Source organism: Phaseolus vulgaris, chromosome 4 (assembly GCF_000499845.2).
Source record: "Phaseolus vulgaris cultivar G19833 chromosome 4, P. vulgaris v2.0, whole genome shotgun sequence".
Taxonomy (NCBI): domain Eukaryota; kingdom Viridiplantae; phylum Streptophyta; class Magnoliopsida; order Fabales; family Fabaceae; genus Phaseolus; species Phaseolus vulgaris.
In genome coordinates, this window is record NC_023756.2 from 38,240,277 (window position 1) to 38,245,903 (window position 5,627).

General features: G+C 32.9%; 1 long non-coding RNA gene across 1 annotated transcript; it reads right to left on the reverse strand.

The window, feature by feature from the left end:
- Nucleotides 1-506: 506 nt before the first annotated feature.
- LOC137836503 (uncharacterized) lies at nt 507-2,984 on the reverse strand. The gene is made up of 4 exons (XR_011085313.1): nt 2,748-2,984; nt 1,723-1,811; nt 861-920; nt 507-773 (listed from the first exon to the last, which is right to left on the reverse strand). It is a non-coding gene; the product is annotated as an uncharacterized lncRNA (long non-coding RNA).
- Nucleotides 2,985-5,627: the final 2,643 nt, after the last annotated feature.

The following is a 5,627-nucleotide window of genomic DNA, read 5'->3' on the forward strand; positions in this document are numbered from 1 at the left end:
TATCAATTTCACTCACAACTTTAATGGTTTCATTCCTCTCATTAGTAATGTCAATACCAAAATGGTCAATTAATTTTGACACAAGGATAGCATAAGGAAATCACTACAAAAAAAAGTGTATATTGTGGCGGTTTTTTTCGTATAAAGTGGCGTTTATAACCGCCACAATATACACTTGTGGCGGTTTCCCAAACCGCCATAGAACTGGCCGCCACAAAGTTTAATGTGGCGGTTTTATGTTAACCGTCGCAACACCCGCCACTTTAAACATAGTGTAAGTAGTGGCGGTTTTTATATGTAAGTAGTGTCAGTTATAAATGTCGCAATTTACATTCATTGAAGAAGATTCTGGCACCATAATATACGTAAGTAGTGGCGTTTTTAACTGACATAATTTTAATACTGAATAAATAAAATTTAACCACTATTTTATAATCTTTTTTATAATCTGTTTTATACAATTATAAAATTTAACCACCACTTTTTCATAATAAAATAAAATAATGTATAAAGTTATAATCATCCATTCATTTCATTGAAAATTAAAGCACACATAAAAATGTTCAAAAGTTTATATGTAATTGAAAATTAAAACACATAAAAAGTTCATACATCCTTAATCAAGTTTAAAATTACAACACATAATTGTTCAAAAGTTCATACATCCCTAATCAAGTTTAAAATTAAAAAACACATCCCTTTTCAGTTTTGCTTTAAGCACTTGATCCTATTACTTGATTAGGTGATGGAGCACCACTTCCATAATCTGATGCCTGAAATAAATAATTTTAATTTAATGAATTTGTATGTTTATAATTATAAAATAAAAAACACCAATAAATATTTAAATATATTAATACCTCATTGATGTATGCAACCAATCCAATATATCAACATCTTGAAATCTGCACCAAGATGCTCTGTCCTCCAAAATCAAAAGACATTATTAGTACATTCTGTTTGTTTAACATTAGTTGAGAGCAGTGCAGTTAAATTTAATTGAAGAAAGGAGATTTATTCAACAACTTTGAATGACAATACAAGAAACTGAGATTCAACCTATGAAATACTACCAATAAAAACTAGTTTTGTGTAGCCACAAAGCATTAACCAATCACATGGAATCTTTGTGCACCTACTTCTTCAATAAAATTTTACGCCGCTACTGTCAATGACCAACTCACCAAAAAGTTTAAGATGTTGGGTGAATGCTTAAGAATGGTTTATTACATGATTCATCCCTAACCCACCCCCATAAAACAAGATCCCACAGGACTTCAAGAACGTCTAATACATGGGGGCCTACCATGTGTTGAAGCTTAAATACCATCCAACTGTGCAAGGAAAAGTAAAACTGACATTGGCAAAATTTTGTAACAGAAATGTCTAACTAAGTAGGCATGCACAAGAAAATAGTAAACCAGAGAGTTTTCAACATTACAATGAATGGATTTCTGAAACAGTATAATTTAAACATTAGTGTCAAACCTAGAAGAACTTAAGCCCAATTTTAACTGGCTCTATATGCATTGTGCAACTTAAGAAAGATATAATATATAAAAGTGAACAATAAAGGTGAAAGCAAACTAAAAATATAACATTTCCAAGAAAAACCAATAACCAAATACTAGATTCTCCCCCCAATCTTTTCAATAAGTAATAGAATAAAAGAGTGTTGAAGAAAGTTAATAATAAAATAGAGTCTACAGGTAAGATTCTTACAAGCCTGCACATCAAACGCTCAAAGCACCAAAATGCGTCTGCTTCATCGTCAAGAAGAATTATCATAGGGGAGCACAGGTCACACATTCCTGCCCAGAATTGTAAAATGTTAAAACTGGAAACTTAGGATAGTTGTAAATGGTGGTAGCAAATATTTCTTGCTAGATCGCCAGAAAAATAGAAAATAAACTAATATATAAAGCAGTAGGTCTCATTTATTCATTAAATTCTTTCCATAAACCAAGTTGGTCTGTTTTACAGATTTCTCTGCTTTTTTTTCAACAGTGAAAATTAAGAGGTTTTAATTTGCCCGACCAAAACAGTTGGCTAAATACTCAGAGGAAGTCCTAAGCTATTTAAAAAACGTAAAATACACGAACACAGAAATTACCATGCATTAAATACTAATTAAATATTCTATGAATGTTGGCCTCCCATTCATGACCAGCTTTGTTGAGGCTAAAATAATTGTCAACAACTAGTGAATATATCATAGAACAATGCAAGATTGTTACATATTATTATATGAGCATTAAGATAAGAACTCAGATAGGAATATCTAAATATTAGAAGAGAAATATACGAAGAAAAAAATGAAATTCTCTTCTCCATAATTTAAATTTAGTTCACCACAAATTAAAAATAAAGAGTTTAATTTCTGTAATAAAAGATGAAGCACAGTAAGTTGATTTTAGCTTACAAGACAAATTTAATTCGATTTATCTTTTCACTTTTCAGATATATGATAAGTTTGCCAAACAAAACCTAAATAGCAAATTCTCATAAGAAAAGCACACTACTCGTATTTTCTCTTCCCCTACAGCAAGCTAAACTCAAACACAAGACGTTGTATTCAACTCAAAATCAATGAAAAAGAGCAACAAAACAAGCTAAGCTGTGAGAAATAAATAAATTTAAATGCAGTTTATGAAAATCACTACTCTCATAAGCCACAACATACATTTCTAGCTGACACAAATCATAATCCAAAAATTTAACTAAAAAGTAAATAATTGATTGAATACCTTAGTGGAGAAGGAAAAATTGGAAGGGAAGGCGAATGCAGAAGGTCTTCCGAGGAAAACCGCCGGCCGAGACAGAGCAGACGGTGGTGTGAGGACAGTTGCCGTCGCAGCCGCTTCCATTGGCAACTCTGCGAAAGCGATGAACGGCGTTGGATGAAGGAAGAAAAATGGATGAATAAAAGTGAATATAATATGACAAATAAAATAAAATATATAATTAGAAATGAAGAAGATGAAGCATGGTCCATGCCTACCTCTGACAAAGACGCAGGGGGTGTAAATAGAATCCAATATAGAGAAACAATAATAAATAATCCTAGAATAGACCCAAGAGAGATTTAATGGTAATTAAAGAAAAAACACATATATAACTTTTAACAAATAATACTTTTTTTAATTATATTCTGAATTAAAGTAACACTTCTTTTAATTGTATTCTAAATTTTAAAATTTCTTCTAAATTTCGAAAATATATTGTGTCCAAACTGAAAGAATTTTTAAAAAAAAAATTATTTTCCAATGGAAAGTAAGTTTTCAAAAAAAAAATTCAATTTTCAAGTGAAAGCAAGTTTAAAAAAAAGAAGAAATAAAGTAAGTTTTAAAAAAAAATAAAAAATTCAATTTCCAAGTGAAAGCAAGTTTTCAAAAAAATTGGAGAACTTTTATTCTGAAGGATAATTGTGACAGTTAAAAATGACATATTTTGAAAGATAATTGTGGCGGTTAATGAAATGACGTATTATACTGAAATTTGTGGCGGTTATTAATAACTGCCATATTAAAACCGCCACTTTTTACATATTTTTTTGTAGTGAATGTATAATCTATTAATCTCTTTGATTTCAACATATGCTCCATGATAATATACACCCAGTTTACCTTGATCAGATTCATGATGCAGTAAAGGAGGATTAAATCCTCTTTGTGTAAGACAACATGATTTGTGCCTCTAGGAATGAGTTGCCATGCAATGATGTAGGCAACTAGACTTGGAGTTAAAGTCAGATTACCTGCGTGGAATCCGTTGACACTCTGTGCTAGATTTCTCACACAGCTTCTGTAGTATTGAATTTTATTGAACTCCTGAATCCCATTTATGTTGCCTTTTCCAACCTTCAACCCAGAATATTTGATTCCAGCCACTGAATTCCACACATCATTAATGACTTTCATCTTGATGCCTTTTACATAGGATACCAGGTTCTTCCTATCCAGAGTTAAATTGGTGTAGAAAACCTTAACTAGGTCAGGATACACATTACCAGTTAACTCAAGGAACTGCTTCAGCTTTTGATGCTTCAATGCAGATATGGTTTCAGCCAATCTCTCAGTTTTCAGCCAGGAGAACTCTAGAACCTTGGGTATGTTGATTTGCTTTCTACTCATCTCATGTATGTAGACAGTTATCCCCTTTTCATCTCCAGCAAACCAGTTTTCTAGGACCCTTTGTGTGTTGTTGTGCTTTTCTTGAATTTTCTTTCTCTATCGTGAAGAAGAAGAAGCCATTCCTGAACCAGTCTTGAATCTGCACAACAATTAATCTTGAAGACAAATTAACATTGAGTGAATAACATGTAGCAGCACATAATGAAAGAAAGATAATACCTTACCAAGTTTGAGTCAAGAGATGAATGGTGAGAAAGTCCAATGTTTTAAACTGATTTATATAGTGAAAAATAGTGAGGTTTTGGTGAAGCGGTTTAGAGCAAAGATTGCACGAGGATTTTGTTCTCTGTATGTGTGTAGAGAATCTTTGAAAAGGGGCATAAAATATTTGAATCACGATGCACACATATCACACCTCAATTAAGCAGCCAATGCATCAAATCAATTACATGACCATGACCAAAACCGTCAAAGAGACGGTGGTTAATACCCACTAAGGCAGTCAATCAGTCAAAGATAAGATATTTAAGTTTCTCTTTCCTAGTCATCAATGCACCCCAGTATCAGGAAAAAAATAAACACATTTAATTGATAATAAATATATTTAATTTTTTTACTGCAGATGGCAATTAACATTTATAATACCCAATTCATTTAGCAGAAAATTAAACCTATCTTTGGCCAAGGGTTTTCTAAACAAATCTACAAGTTGTAAATCAGTACCAATGAATTTAATCTCACATGTTCCATTTGATATATGTTCCCTTAGAAAGTGATGCCTTATTTCAATGTCTTTTGTCCTTGAATGCACAATAGGATTTTTAGTTAAATTGATGGCATTAGTATTATCACATAGCAAAGGTATATTATTAAGCAAGATACCAAAGTCATTTAATTGTTGCCTTAGACATAGAGTTTGAGCACAGCAACTCCCAATAGCAATATACTCTGCTTCAGCAGTAGAGAAAGCAACAAAAGCTTGGTTTTTTAATTGCCATGAGATCAAGCTTGATCCAAGCAAAATGACAGGTGCCACTGGTGCTCTTTCTGTCAATCTTGCAACCAACAAAGTCTGAATCAAAGTAACTAGTCAAACTTAATGAAATGTTACCTGGATACCACAAGCCAACTTCTTTTGTTCCTTGTAGATATTTCATAATCCTTTTAGCAGCATTGAAATGTGATTCTTTTGGAGCAGATTGGAAATGAGCACACATGCACACTTCAAACATTATGTCAGGTCTGCTGGCAGTGAGATACAATAAGGATCCTGTTCCTGCCGGTTGACCGGGAAGATCTTCGTGCGTAGCCTTGACTCGCGAACAAGGACTCCTTCGTCTCCAATGCAGATATTCACCCTACATCGTAGTGAGCACCTGAAACAAGGAAGAACAAAGGCGCCCTCGCGGCCGTTTGCACTCCGATGATCAAGTCAGCAAAGCAAGAAACATCAAAACCTCCGTATCGGAGAACTGTAACTGAATCGTAACTAAC